General features: G+C 42.6%; 1 long non-coding RNA gene across 1 annotated transcript in view; it reads left to right on the top strand.

Moving 5' to 3' along the window:
- The first annotated feature begins 1,752 nt into the window (after positions 1 to 1,752).
- Positions 1,753 to 15,801, top strand: part of LOC139357768 (uncharacterized) — a 34,936-nt gene continuing 20,887 nt past the window's right edge. The window contains exon 1 of the long non-coding RNA XR_011611456.1: positions 1,753 to 2,291. This is a non-coding gene — a long non-coding RNA (uncharacterized lncRNA). The remainder of the gene's footprint in view (positions 2,292 to 15,801) is intronic.

Here is a 15,801-nt window from a genome sequence, read left to right as displayed (position 1 = left end):
AACGTTCTTCTTTGGCCTAATATTCCCATAAATCACACTAAAGATGAAAACAAATTAAGTATCATTTTAGTACTTTGGTCTCAACAAATCCGTTGTTTATCACAAATTTATGAATATCAGTGATTCTTAGACACTAAATTTCCAGTTCATACAAGGCAAAAAAGCCTTGTGTATAATAGGAGCAGACTTTTATTTTGGTTTTAAGCCTTATTCTATAAACCTTTACCATCTAATATGGCCACTAGCCACATGTGGCTATTTAAATAAAAATTATAATTAATTTAAAATAAAGTGTAAAATTCAATTCCTGAGTCTCACTAGCCACATCTCAATTGTCTAGTAGCCACATACGGCTAGTGGCTGCCATGCTGGACAGCACAGAGAACATTTCTGTCATACAGAAAGTTCTCGTAAACAATGCTGCTGTAAACTTTCATTATAATGCCCTCTCCAAAAAGATTACTACATTGTCACTAAGCTCTACCAATTATGTTTCATTATTTAAAATATTTAATCAGAAATGTTTTGGTGTCAAAGATTAATGATAGTGATTCTAATCAGACATTAAGCGATTAAAATAGTTATGCTTATTTACGTAAGCACAGTTAGCAATAAAGCACTTTAGCAATTAATTTTATAGTAATGACAAATAGGGAATTCGTGTAAAGCAAATATGAATTCAACAATTAGCTTGCTTTCTGAAGTGTGATTGATTGATAACACTTTGGAGGTATTTTGAGTGTTCAGGTCTCAACAACACACAGCCAGATAAGTCTGTCATTTCATAGTTGTCATGACACTAAGCTGTCATTATTTTTTTTTAATTGCTACCTATTTTTCCTCAAAAAGACAATTTTACAGTCACTACGTATCATGAGATGGAAAGAGTGTAAATTAAAACCTTGAGGCCGGGCATGGTGGCCCACACTTGTAATCCCAGCACTTTGGGAGGCTGAGGCGGGCAGATGACTTGAGGTCAGGAGATTGAGACCAGCCTGGCCAACATGGCGAAACCCCCGTCTCTACTAAAAATACAAAAACTTAGCTGGGTGTGGTGGTGGGCACCTGTAATCACAGCTACTTGGGAAGCTGAGACAGAAGAATTGCTCCAGCCTAGAAGACAGGGCAAGACTGTCTCAGAAAAATAAAAATAAAACCTTGAGAAACAAAACGTTGCTTGTTCCTGGGAGTGAAACAAACATGGTGAATATTTTCTCTTATCTGTAATGATCTCTCATGGGTTTTTCCCCAGGACTGTGTCGTTGTCCATAGCAATTAGTATTTGTGTGAGAAAAAACAGGACAGTGCCACTGAGCTTGGAGACCCTGGGACTTCTTAATTGAAAATACATCTCTAAGACACTTTGATCAAAATAAATACAAACAGACTTCATCATTATGAAAAAATAAGTACATTTTACAGTGATGATATTGCTTTATTGTACCAATAAAAGCAATACCTGGTTGTAGCATAAAATTTGGAAAATGCAAAGAAGTATAAAGAATCATCTGTATTTCTTCCTTTTATTTCTGTCCATACATATTTCCACACATAGTTGAAACACACAAAATAAAATGTTCTATCAGAATGAACTTTTAAACTCATAATGTTCAAAATAGAAAAAAGTATCACTTTATACTTTCACAAGAAAATGTCTTTAAAATTTTAATTAATAGGAGCATTTTAAAATCAGGCCACAAAATATCTTAATTGACATCAATATCTCATTCTTCCAACATAAATTATTGCAGATAGTCTCCTTTATGTGGGACAGTCTATCCTAAGATTATGTAAAATTCCATGTATTAAGCCTTAGCTCTGGAAGAAATTAAAAATGGTTGTGGGTAGGTAGGAGGACATGATTGGAAATACACTAGAAAGGGGTACAGGGGTGCTGCAAACTTTTTGTGGTAGTGGAAACATTCTATTTGTTGTTTTGGGTAGTGATTACATGAATGTATACAGTTGCCAAAACTAATAACTGCACATTTAAGATCTGTGCCTTTTATTTGTTATTAATAACTCAATTAATAAAAACCTTTAATCTTACTACCATTTGAAAGGTTCTTGTATCGGTTCAAACCCCCAGCTCGCGCCAACAGACAACACGAGGCAGCGCAGCAACACGCTGTTTTAATGAGTGCCTGGGTGCAGGCGGGATGAGGCTTAAAATGGCGTCAGCCCCAGTGAGGACGGAACAGGAGTTTTATAGTCCTCTGTAAACAGGAAGTGTCCCAGTCTGACGTGACTGCTACGTAGTACCCAGACGGCCTCTTTCTCCATCTTCACGGGTATGTGTCTTCCTGCCAGGGTAGGTGTCTTCCGGCGGCTCTCTTCCTGCTTCTGCTATCCTGCCGATGCATGCTGCTGGCACAAGTGGCCTTGTGCCTTGGGACTGGGCCTGAGAAGGGAGGAGTTACTCATCCCTTCAAGCTTTCAGGCCCTGGGGAGAATCTTTCATTCCTGTCTATTTGGTTATAGGGAAAAGGGGGAACTTAATAACTACTTCAGGCGTGACATAGGGGGTGGCATGGGCACCTTGGCAAAAGGAAACCTTAATTTTGGGGGGTATTTTTGAGAGACGGGTTGGTATCGTTGTGGTGTTTAGCAGGAGCATCATCTGGATTGTCTGGAGATTAACTGTAGTTTCAACAAGAGTTTTAGTGGCTTTTATTATCAGTGCGATAACACAGGGGAGAAACAAGAGGAGCCCAGTGATGAAGATTGCTGTCCCTACCAGCGTTTTAAATCCTCCTAAATTACAGAACCACTGTCCTAGAAGGTTTGCTGGGTCCCATCCTTTCCAGGTTTGGACTGGTACATGGGCTACTTTTCCGACGTTTGAAGCGATTTCTAGAACTGCTTTTCCGTTATCATCTATGTTAAAACAACAATTGGAGATATTAAACTTACCACAGACCCCACCCTCTTCTGCTAACAAGTGTCTAGTGCCAGCCTGTTTTGATAAATTGCTGTGCGCATTTGGTTTTGCTGTTGCGCGAGTATTTCCAGGGCTAAGGTGGTTTGGTTAGTGATTATCTCTAGAACAGCCTGTAGTCTAATTATTCTATTTAGCATATATATGGGAGTACAATAACCCCATGAACCATCCTCAGCCTAAGTGGCAGGACCACAATACGCGATGATCCGTTGCAGAGGCCACTCATCCTCTCGCCATCTTCGGCTTCCTCCTACCTTTAAGGATCGTTTTTCTCTGTTTAAGTTATCGTACACAGGGACTCCAAAGGTGTCGCCCACCTGCTTTGGAAGTAAAAAGAATACAGGTTTAATTGTGCCTAGGAAGCAAGTACCTCACCAGTGATAAGGTAAACCTGGGTTCCACATATCCAAAAGAATCCATCGGGGCAGTCCATTGTAGGCTGGTATCTACAGGATTGTCCCATCGTGCACTCAGGAGGGGTTATGTGGCGTAAGGGTTAGTGGTGTTTGTACAGTTCCAGGCCCTTTTTGAGGGAACACAATTGAGGTAGCTTAAGTTAGAGGGAGACCAGGCTCTGTGGGGTAATCTCGGCCACCACTCGGCTGTGGAGGCACTGACTGTTAGGATTTGGTGACAAGGGCTTTCACCTGCGGCGCGATGGGTTTTATCAACCCACTTGCGGAATATTCTCACTGTCCCTCTTACTGGGTTGGTAAGTGTCCAGGACTGCGGGCGTTCCTGAGGAGTGAAAGTGAGGCTGGAATTTTGGGATGCTAGTAAGTAAGGGAAATGTCTGTCCCATACCACGGCCACTGTTCACTCGTACGGGCTCCCCCACATACCCAGCAATCGCACACATTCATAAGCGCGATGAGCTCTCCTAGATCTACAAACGGGATTTTTCCTGGCTTGGGAAGGGATACATCTGCTTGTAGTTTTTTATAAAGGGATGGAAATACTACGGGTGGTTGTAGGGGGAGTTGTTGGCTTTGGCTTCTGCTTTGGCTATCATCTTTTCTCTCTTTATGTCCTCTAGCACTTGAGTGTTTACTCCCCATTGTCCAATTTTAGTGAAACAAAGCCACTGCTTTCCTTTGAGGCACATAGCCCCATTACGACTGCCAGATACTCCTAGATTTTTTACTTTATAATAACTTTTCCCTGATTCAACACATTCTTCAACTGAGGAGGCAGAGGTTGCAGTGAGCCGAGATCGCACCACTGCGCTCCAGCCTGGGCAACAGAGTGAGACTCTGTGTCAAAAAAAAAAAAAAAAAAAGCAGCTAAAATTTAAAAAGTGACAACACCAAATGCTAGTGAGGCTGCAGGGAAACTGGATTACTCATTCATTGCTGGGGGGTATGTAAAATGATACAGTCACTCTGGAAAACAGTTTTGTTTCTTATAAAACCAAATGCAAGTACTGTAAGACCCAACAATTACACTTTTGGGGGTCATTTGTTCCAGAGAAGTGAAAACGTACGCTCACATAAAAACCTGTGCATGAATGCTCATAACAGCTGTATTTGTAACAGCCAAAACCTGGAAACAACCAGATGTCCTGAGAAGGAGGAACAGTTTAACACACTGTGGCATATCCATATCATGGAATACCACTCAGCAATAAAAAGTAACAAACTATTTTTTTTTCTTCAACTTTTAAGTTCAGGTGTACAGGTGCAATATGTGCAGGTTTGTTACGCAGGTAAATGTGTCCCATGGTGGTTTGCTGCACGGATCATCCCATCACCTAGGTATTAAGCCCAGCATCCATTCTTCCTGATGCTCTCCCTCCCCCACCCCTACAGGCCCCAGTGTGTGTAAGAAGGAACAAACTATTAATACACATAACTTAGATGGATCTCCAGGGAACTGGATGGAGTGGGGGGAAAAAAAAACCAGTTGCAAAAGGTTGCATCCTGTATGGTCCTATTTATATAACATTCTTGAAATAACAAAATTAAAGAATGGATAACAGATTAGTGGTTGTTGGAGGCCAGGGACACGGGTAGGGGTGGGGTAGGTGTGGCTATCTCTAGAAGAGCAACACAGAAGATCTTTGTGATGGTGAAACTGTCCTGTACTTTGACTGTATCAGTGTCAATATCCTGGCTGTGATATTCTACTATAACTTTCCAAGTTTACCGTTGGGGAAACTGTATAAAGAATACACAGGAGTTCTCTGTATTATTTCTTACAACTGCATGTGAGTCTATAATTCTATGAAAATTAACAGTTTAATCAGAAAAACTTGTAAGTTATTCCATATTAGAACAAGTCTCTTTCAGATTTTCACTTGTATCTTCAAACCTTCTTCCAAACCCATTGTTCTTCTTACTCTCATAGGAACTTAATGTGTAACTGATAAAACAATTTAATGGAGAAAGGTCAGTCTTTTCAACAAATGGTACGGGAGCATGTAGATGTCCATAGGCAAAAAAAGTTGACCATTTTCAGCAATTAGTGGGGTGTTTTGTTTTGTGTTGTTTTGTTTTTGAGACAGGGTTTTGCTCTGTTGCCCACGCTGGAGTGCAGTGGTGCAGTCACAGCTCACTGCAGCCTTGAACTCCTGGGCTCAAGCGATCCTCCTGCGTCAACCTCCTGAGTAGCTGGGACTGCAGGTGCATGCCACAACACCCAGCTTCAACTTAGTGTTTTGAGTCATCGTCCTTTTCTCCATTTCTTCCCATCTGTCTAAATGTAGTTTAGTGTATTTTTTGTTGTTGTTTGCAGAGTTAAAGCATAAAATGGCTGAATAGAGCAAAAAAAGAAAAAAAAAGTCTCTTCAATGGAGAAAAAATAAAATAATCAGTAAATGTTGCAAAAAGAATTTGTTTAAAACCTTACCCTGCTCTCCCTACCCCCACGATCTCTTCTTGTCACAAACAACCATTCTGCCTATGGAGACAATATTGCCAGAGAAGGACATTTTACCAGGGCAGGAGAAGCATGCGTCATTTTACGTCCCTTGCCCTCCGTTTCTCTTCATACTTGTGTACCTATTTGTAACTGAATGTGGTAATAGAAAATGCTGAAGACGTGACGATTGGTGGCTGCTGAATAAGCCTTCAGACACCCTTCCTAAATGCATGAGGATCTGCACTGGATTCTGCCCAAGTGCAGGTCGGGGGCAAAAGCAGATGAGTTGGCAAAAGACTACATGGAGACGAGACACCAACACTGGGGACAGGCTCATACCGGTTTGGAATCCAGTCATGAATGGATTTCTCATTTTGCAAAATTATTTTCTACACCAGCTATTTCTTAAATGACTTCTGGTTGACTTGGGTGGTAACATTAAGAATAAAATGTGTTGGCAGTGAAAAAAACAAACCAGACTTAAAAGGAATATTGAAGCTGGGTACGGGGGCTCACGCCTGTAATACCAGCACTTTGAGTGGCTGAGGTGGGAGGATCACTTGAGCCAGAAGATCAAGGCAGTAGTGAGCTATGATCGCACCACTGCACTCGAGCCTGGGTGACAGAGAGAGACCCTGTCTCAAAACAAACAAACAAATATTGAAATGTTGCTTAGTTAAGAGCCTTTAACAATTTGTTTCCACCTAACATGTGGTTACTTATTCGATCACATAATCTGGTGAAGGAGAGTAAAGACCATGACACTGACTTGCTATTTACAACAAGGCAACATATTGCTTAGTGCTCATCAACTTTCTAAAGAAGCTGAACATCACGTCCAGTACTTCGCAAAATTCTTTCAGATCCTCTGACAGCTTTAGTAAAAAATGTCATCACAAACCAACTCAGTTGTCTACAAACAGGCTCTCATTTTACATTTAACTTTGAAAGTATATTTACAATCCTTTGAAAATATATTTACAACAATTTAGAATCATTCTTCTCAATTTCATTGCCTCTCAGCTGCACAGCTGGATTTTAGTTGGTGCAAAAGGAAAAACTGGGTTGTAGGTAAACATTATATCATGTTTGGGGAGTGGTTTATAGAAATTTCAAGCCTCTTGTACTTTCATGAATCTTCTAACACTTTATTATTGTTATAACTATCTACTCATAATAATGACTGCCATTTATTGAGCCCATACCATGTGCCGGCCCCTGGACTAGGAGAAACAGTTAATATTTGTGTTACCTTGTCAGGTAAGTGTGGTTGCTGAGGCTTAGGAAGGTAAGGGCATGCTCACCCAGAACTCCACAGCTGGGAAATACTAGAGCCGGGATTCAGACCCCAGACAGTACAGTTCACAAGCCATATTCCCTTTAAAAATGAAGGTGACCCCTTGTCAGGCTATGGAATTTGAGGTGTGGAATTCTTTCAGCTCATGCTGTAGTTACTGGAGATGGTCTTAATTGTCAGACAGCTCTTCAGCATTTGGGGCAAGCAGGCAAACATTAACTATCAAATCAAGATGACCATACCATCTGGATGAGTTTGTTCTCGCATTGCTATAAGGAACTACCTGAGGCTGGGTAATTTATAAAGAAAAGAGGTTTAGTTGGCTCACTGTTCCGCAGGCTGTTCAGGAAGCATGGCTGGGGAGACCTCGGGAAACTTACAATCATGGCGGAATGCGAAGACGAAGGAGGCACATTTTACATGGCTGGCACAAGAGGAAGAGAGCGAAGGAGGCAGTACACGCTTGTAAACAACCAGATCTCATGAGAACTCATTCACTATCATAAGAACAGCAAGGGGAAAATCTGCCCCCATGATCCCATCACCTCCCACCAGGCCCCTCCTCCAGCACTGGGGATTACAGTTCCACACGAGATTTGGACAGGGACACAAATCCAAACCATATCACTACCTAAGCCCATTTCTCCTACTACTGACCATTTCTTTCTTCCCTTTACCAGTGTGTGTGGGTAGGAATACATACTGTATGATGCTACCCGGTGAGAAGAAGCAATCTGACTAAATCCCTGGGCTGCTTTCTAGATTGGATTTTGTACTTCACTACTAAGGTTATTTTCGTGGGTCAGTGAACCTCTGGAACTGTAGTTAGAGCAGCTTGTAATACATGTCTTATGAAAGTTACATCGATGTCTATGTATATATATGTATGCTGGAATAACTCTTTAAATCTTGATTTCAGAACTCTGGAATATTTATGCTGATACTCAAGTAGGGAATTTGATTTGAGTATTTTAAGTAGAGTCACCAAAAATAATCCGTTGCAGCACATTTAGAAAGTTATCATTAATGCTCAAAATACGTCATTTTCTGCTTATTTTCACTTCACAAGGTATCAAATAGGATTTCCAATATCTTATGAAAAGATACAGTATTTTCTCAAAGAGTTAAGAAAACTGGGGCAAAGGGTAAATAAGGGTAGAAAAATAATACACAACCAGGGGAGAGGTTAGTACACAGAATACATGCTGTACAGCGTGTGTCATTGATTGCATCTCATTTTAAAAATAAAACAGCACATCCCACTTTCCTAAAAATGTGGCTTCTTGATCAGGAATCTCTATCTCTGTTACAGCAGTGGGACTTCTTGTCCTTTTTAATACTTTGTTCTTTCTGCCCTGCCTTAGGAAATATTCCATTTGATTCTGTCTTTTTTTTTTTTTCTAATAGGCAACCTTCCACAGCAGCAGTCTGAGACAATGAAAAATCACTTGAGCTTTTTAAAACAAATGATCGTGAGGAGCATTTGAGGATTCATTTGTTGCGTTAGTTGGAATGTCTTATGTGGGCAAGCTCATGTTTCCAATTTGGGACTTGGAGCAGGCAATCAGCTGTGTCGCATTCTCATATCCGCTTGACGTCAGCCCTGAGAGCTGTGGTATCTTTAGTAGCTCACTGTGTATGGTGATAGCAAGTGTGTGAGTTGTCCTCATGGAAAACAGCTCACTTGATAGTTTATGAAGCTGTAACTTGGCAGTGCGATCCAAGACCTTTCTTCTAGAAATTGCTGTTGCCACTACCACACAGTGGACAAATCTGAAAGGGAGAATTTAGTTTTTCCACGGACTCTCCTTTTCCTATGAAGATTTTTCCTATGAAGATTTTATGTACACCCTGTACATAAAACCATGACTTACAAAGTGAAAACATTGATCACTTTTTTTTCTTTTCTGTTTTTTGAGGCAGAGTCTTGCTGTGCCACCCAGGCTGGAGTGCAGTGGCCCGATCTCAGCTCACTGTAACTTCCATCTCCCAAGTTCAAGTGAATCTCCTGCCTCAGCCTCCCAAGTAGCTGGAACTACAGGTGTGAACCACCACACCTGGCTAATGTTTTTTTTGTTTTGTTTTTTTGTTTTTTTCGAGATGGGGTTTCACTGTGTTGGCCAGGCTGACCTTGAACTCGTGACCTCAGGTGATCACTTGCCTCGGCCTCCCAAAGTGCTGGGATTACAGGTGTGAGCCACTGCACCTGGCTGATACATCAGCATTTTGAATGGATGAGTTGAATATGATAAAAATAAGGCCAGGCATGATGGCTCATGCCTGTAATCCCAGCACTTTGGGAGGCTGAGGCAGGCAGATCACCTGAGGTCAGGAGTTTGAGATCAGCCTGGCCAACATGGAGAAACCCAGTATCTGCTAAAAATACAAAAAAAATTAGTCAGGCATGGAGGTGCACACTTGTAATCCCAGCTACGCGGGAAGCCGAGGCACAAGAATCACTTGAACCCAGGAGGCAGAGGTTGCAATGAGCCAAGATTGCGCCACTGCACTCCAGCCTAGATAACAGAGTGAGACTCTGTCTCAAAAAAATAAATAAATAAAAATGAAAATGAAATGTCAGTATCTATGTAGAACTGCAAAATGTCTTAGGTAAAATGTAAAGTGTCCATTATTTTCCCTTTGTGCCACTGTAAATATGAAAAGAAATAATCAAATACTCTAGGCAGAATTGTAGGAGGAGGGGGACTTAAAATTCTAAAATCAATGTTTGCTGAACCTTTTCTTTTTGCCTTCAATGACGTTTAAAAGTAGATTATATTTTTAGAGTAGTTTTAGGTTTACAGAAAAATGATGCAAAGTACAAAATTCCCATATAACCCCCTCTTTCTGTGCATAGTTTCCCCTACTATTAATGACATCTTGCATTGATGTAGTACACCTGTTACAATTGATGACCCGATATTAATGTAGTATTATTAAGTCTGTAGTTTCAGTTCTGATTCACTCTTTCTGTTGTACATCTCTACAGGTTTTGCTGAGTGCCTGATGTCTTGTATCTACCACTACAGTATCACACCTGATAGTTTCACCACCCTAAAAATCCCCTGTGCTTCACCTATTGATCTCCCCTTCCCTACCCCTAACTCCTGGCAACCACTGGTCTTTTCACTGTCTCTATAGTTTTGCCTTTTCCAGAATGATATACAGTTGTGGCCTTTTCAGACTGGCTTCTTTAACTTAGCAATATGCATTTAAGATTCTTCCATGTCTTTTTGTGGCTTGAAAGCTCATTTTTTTTTCTTGCTGAATAATTTTCCACTGCATAGATGCACCACAGTTTGCGCAGGAGCTGTGCGCTTGAGAAGCTATGTGTGTTGCAGGAGCCATTCGCCGGAGAAGCAACTCCTTAAAGCAGGCTGCTGGTCAAGCCTATGGGAACCAGAAAGCAAAACCGTTTTTTGTCTGCAGCATCTCTACTGACAAAGCTTAAAATTGTGCCAGCTAGCAAAGAAAAAATATATAAAAGGCCCAGATTCATTTTCACTAGCAGGCAAAAACGATGGTTTTGAGGCGTCCAGGCTATAAAATAAAAACAGGCATAACAATCTAACCTACTAGAGCTAGTAAGATGCAAGGAGAGAAGCCAGGCGAACTGAAAGCTAATGACTTATGAAAAGCACCCAAGCTCACTCTCTGGACCAAAATGCTAGGTGGTTTTTTTTGTTGTTTTTGTTTGTTTGTTTGTTTGTTTGAGACAGAGTCTCACTCTGTTGCCTAGGCCGGAGCGCAATGGCATGATCTTGGCTTATTGCAACCTCCACTTCCCAGGTTCAAGCGATCCTTCCACCTCGGCCTCCTGAGTAGCTGGAATTACAGGTGTGTGCCACCATGCCTGGCTAATTTTTATATTTTTAAGTAGAGACAGGGTTTCACCATGTTGACCAGGCTGGTCTTGAACTCCTGATCTCAAGTGATCCACCTACTTCAGCCTCCCAAAGTGTTAGGATTACAGGCATGAGCCACTGTGCCCAGCCTCAAAGCGCTCGTTCTGCTGCATCACTGAGTCTCAAAGTGCCCCCCTCAGATCTCTTATGCTAGAACCACCTACAGGCTTGTTACAATGCAGATTCCTGGGCCCCAACTGGAACTGACAACTGAATTAGAATGGAGGGAGGCAGACAGCCATCTGTAGTTTAAACTTTTACTCCAGCTAGCTTTATGTACACTAACTTTAAGATTCAGGTGATCCTTGAGGGTAGGGGCCTTTTTAATTCATACTTGGCTCTTGACCCAGTATTTGACTCTTATAGGGTGCTGCTGTCGCTAGGCTGGTTCCTGCATTGGTTGGTTGGTTGGTTGAGAGATCTGATTCAAACCCAAGCAGCTGTAACTGGCCATGAGCTACAGCCCCAGCAATACTTCAATGGCATCTGGCAGATGAGCATGTCCCTTCACTATTGTTAGTAAAGCCCAGAGGTGATACACCCTCAGTAGAATGGCACATGGTATTTTCCATAGATGACTGTGGCAATATCTCCCATCCCACATCTTCTCCTACAATGTGACCTTCCATCAAGAGGCAGGGTCTATGTCCTGGATCCTTGAATCTAGGCAGGCTTGGGACTTGATCGCAGTTGATAGAATGTGCAGAAGTGATGCTCTCTGAGGCTACCTTAAAAAAGGCAATGACCGGGCGCGGTACCTCATGCCTGTACTCCCAGCACTTTGGGAGGCTGAGGTGGGTACATCACAAGTTCAGGAGATCGAGACCATCCTGGCTAACACGGTGAAACCCTGTCTCTACTAAAAATACAAAAAATTAGCCAGGCATGGCGGTGGGTGCCCGTAGTCCCAGCTACTAGGGAGGCTGAGGCAGGAGAATGGCATGAACCTGGAAAGCAGAGCTTGCAGTGAGCCAAGATGGCGCCACTGAACTCCAGCCTGGGCTAGAGTGCGAGACTCTGTCTCAAAAAAAAAAAAAAAAAAAAAGGCAATGCTGTTTCTTCCCTGTTCCTTGGGGCTCACGCTTTTGGAGCCATGAGCCCCAAGGAACCACTATCCCAAAACCTCCACAGTGTGAGGAAGCCCAGGCCTCGTGGAAAGGCCACACGTGGCTTCCCCAATCAACAGCCCTGGCTGAGGTTCCACCCAACAGCCAGATCAACCACCAGACAGTAAGTGGTGATGTCTCCTGGGATTCCAGACCCCAGCTGTTGAGTCACTCTTAGCCATTAAGTCTTCCCACCTGAGGCTCCCGAGCCATCCCACTGCCATGTCCAATTTCTGACCACAGAATCTGTGAGGGTAGTCAAATGGTTGTTATAAGCTGCTTAGTTTAGGGATAATTGGTTACACAGCAATAGTAATTACAACAAATTAGAACGCACTCCTGGATTAGAATCACCTGGCCATCTCATCCTCCAACTCATAGACGCTGAAAAGCGTAAGCTTCTACTTTAGTCTTCCCTCCACTGGCCATATTGCTAAGATCTTCCTTCCCCTCTGCTGAACATCACTGTGGAAGAGAAAACCCAAATACTCCTAAACTTGTTATAGTGTCTAAGAGTTGTATTTGAAAGATTAAAAAAAAAAAAACAAAACAACAACAAAAACCACTAGTTCAGAAGTGTGCCACACACCTCACTACTTTAGCAATACCAGGGAGGCTTTCTAAAGCAACATGAAAACCTAAACCAGTGTCATTTCTATATTCCCATCTGAAAAGAAAAGCACAAAATAATCAATTGTACCATACAGTGTCCAGGAATCGGCCAAGTAATCTTTAGCAAGCCTTTCCATTTGGAAGACCAAATGGAATAATGCGAAAGAGGAAATCAGAGGGATCCATAAAACCTAGGTTCATCCTTATGTTGTCTGGGTAGTCTTGAGCAAGTTACTCAACCTCTCTGAACTTCAGTTTCTTTATCTCCAAAACAGGATTATCTAATTATATTCCTAGCCACAGGGCTGTTATGCTGACCAAATGTGGTGTTCAGAAATATGAAAGCACTTTGCACAGTGAGAAGACTAAATGTGAACAGAAAAATGAAAGAAAAAAACAAAATAAACCTAATGTGTATCCAGGCAATGTAGGCTAGTGTCAACAAAGGTAAAGCAAGAGCTGGGTGCAGTGACTCAAGCCTGTAGTCCCAGCACTTTGGGAGGCCAAGGCGAGCGGATCACAAGGTTGGCAGTTTGAGACCATCCTGACCAACATGGTGAAACCCCGTCTCTACTAAATATACAAAAATTAGCCAGGCATGGTGGTGCGCACCTGTAATCCCAGCTGCTCAGAAGGCTGAGGCGGGAGAATTGCTTGAACCTGGGAGGCAGAGGTTCCAGTGAGCTGAGATCGTGCCACTGCACTCTAGCCTGGGTGACAGGACAAGACTCTGTCTCAAAAAAAAAAGAAGAAGAAGAAGAAAAGGTAAAGCAAAAAGCAAAACAAAAACTTCTCTATTAAATGTCAATGTTCCTGGCAGACACAGGTGCCCATATTTACCTGTTATAGCGATAAAGGATCCAGGAAGTGAAGTAGCATCACTTCACTGTCTTCCCTGCAAATCCTGTTTATACCAAGTTTTATACTGCTTTGCTTTGAGCAGATTCATCTGCTGCTGCTAAAGTGCTTCCTTCCCCAAAACTCCCACTTTCAAACAAGCCTGTGATTGCTTTGCAAAGACTCATTTCCAATTCAGGTTCCTAAGATACGCTGCCAGTCTTCTTGGGGTCTTCTGTCTCATGGGTTTATGTCCAGCCAGCAGCAGGCCTAGCCCTCTCCTGTTGCTCAGTGAATTTCAATGCGAATCTTCTCTTTTCTACTTGCATGACCGAAAAGACCCTCAGAGACCAGCCAAGCCCATCATTTTACAAAACAGAAAACCAAGACCTAGGAGATGAGCAGGCTCACAACCAGGTGTCACAACGTATTACAGAACGGAGCTCCTCTTTCCATAAATAGTTTTCTCCTCGTTATTCGTGCATGGAGCATGTGTTCCAGACTGCCTGCTTGACATCTCCAGATGGATGACTAATAAGTTTCTTAAACTTAACTTGTCCAAGCAGAACTCTTGATTCCACCCACCCAAATGTGTTCTTCCCCCGGTCCTCCCAATCTCAGTTAATTGCCCAGGCCAGGAGTCATACCTGATTTATTTCTTTTCTTCTTTTTCTTTTCTTTTCTTTTCTTTTTTTTTTTTTTTTTGAGACGGAGTCTCACTCTGTCACCCCGGCTGGAGTGCAGTGGTGAGATCTTGGCTCACTACAATCTCTGCCTCCCGGGTTCAAGTGATTCTCTTGCCTCAGCCTCCCAAGTAGCTGGGATTACAGGCGTGTGCCAACACACCCAGCTAATTTTTGTATATTTATTAGAGATGGGGTTTCACCATGTTGGCCAGGATGGTCTCGATCTCCTGACCTCATGATCCGCCGGCCTCAGCCTCCCAAAGTGCTGGGATTGCAGGCACAAGCCATGGCGCCCAGCTGGATTTCTTTCTTTTATCTCACTTCGTACATCCAATTAACCAGCAGGTCCTGTGGCTCTGTCCTCAAAATATAGCCAGAATTTGCCTACATCTTACCACTTCGATGACTACCAAGACACCAGCACCTCTCAGAGGGCTTCTATTATAAAATAGCCCCTCACTGAGATACCCTGGCTCCACACCTGTCTTTCTCAAGTCTTTTCTGCACATAGTAGCCAGAAGGGAAGTTTGAAAACCGTAAATTAGATCACTTCACTCTACTGAAAGGTCTCCAATGGTTGCCCATCTCACAATAAAATCCAAACTCCTTACCATATTCTTTAAGGTCCTACACAACATATCCTGCCTACTTCTTGGGCTCCATCTCCTCCAACTGACTCCCTAACACTCTGCGGTCCTGCGTCTCTTGGCCTTTTTGCTTTTCCTGGAGCACACCAAGCTCATTTCCACCTCAGGGCATTTGTACTTGCTGCCTCCTCTCCTGAAATGCTCTCCACCCACATCTTCGCATGGGTTGGTGTCTTCCTTTATGTAGGTTTCTAATTCAACTTACCTTGACCAGTCTTTCAAAAAGAGTACACCCCCAGTCACTCCAATTCTTTATCCTGTTTTACTCTTTATTATTTATTTATTTATTTTTTTTTTGAGACGGAGTCTTGCTCTGTCACCAGGCTGAAATGCAGTGGCACGATCTTGGCTCACTGCAACATCTGCTTTCTGGGTTCAGGCGATTCTCCTGCCTCAGCCTCCCCAGTAGCTGGGACTACAGGCATGTGCCACCACACCCAGCTAATTTTTGTATTTTTAGTACAGATGGGATTTCACCATGTTGGCCAGGATGGTCTCCATCTCTTGACCTCGTGATCCACCCATCTTAGCTTCCCGAAGTGCTGGGACTACAGGTATGAGCCACTGCACCTGGCCTTTTTTTTTTTTTTTTTTTTTTTTTTTTTGAGACAGAGTCTCACTCTGTTGCCTAGGCTGCAGTGCAATGGTGTGACTTCAGCTCATTGCAACCTCCACCTCCCGGATTCAAGTGATTCTCCTGTCTCAGCCTCCCAAGTAACTGGGACTACAGACACGTGTCACCATGCCTGGTTAATTTTTTTTTGTATTTTTTCCTAGAGATGGGGTTTCACCACGTTGGCCAGGCTGGTCTCAAACTCCTGACCTCAAGTGATCTGCCTGCCTCGGCCTCCCAAAGTGCTGGGATTATAGGCATGAGCCACCATGCCTGGCCTGTCCCGCTTTACTCTTCT

Source organism: Macaca nemestrina, chromosome 13 (assembly GCF_043159975.1).
Source record: "Macaca nemestrina isolate mMacNem1 chromosome 13, mMacNem.hap1, whole genome shotgun sequence".
Taxonomy (NCBI): Eukaryota; Metazoa; Chordata; class Mammalia; order Primates; family Cercopithecidae; genus Macaca; species Macaca nemestrina.
Note: the sequence above shows the minus strand (reverse complement) of the source record. Positions and strands in the feature narration are given on the sequence as shown.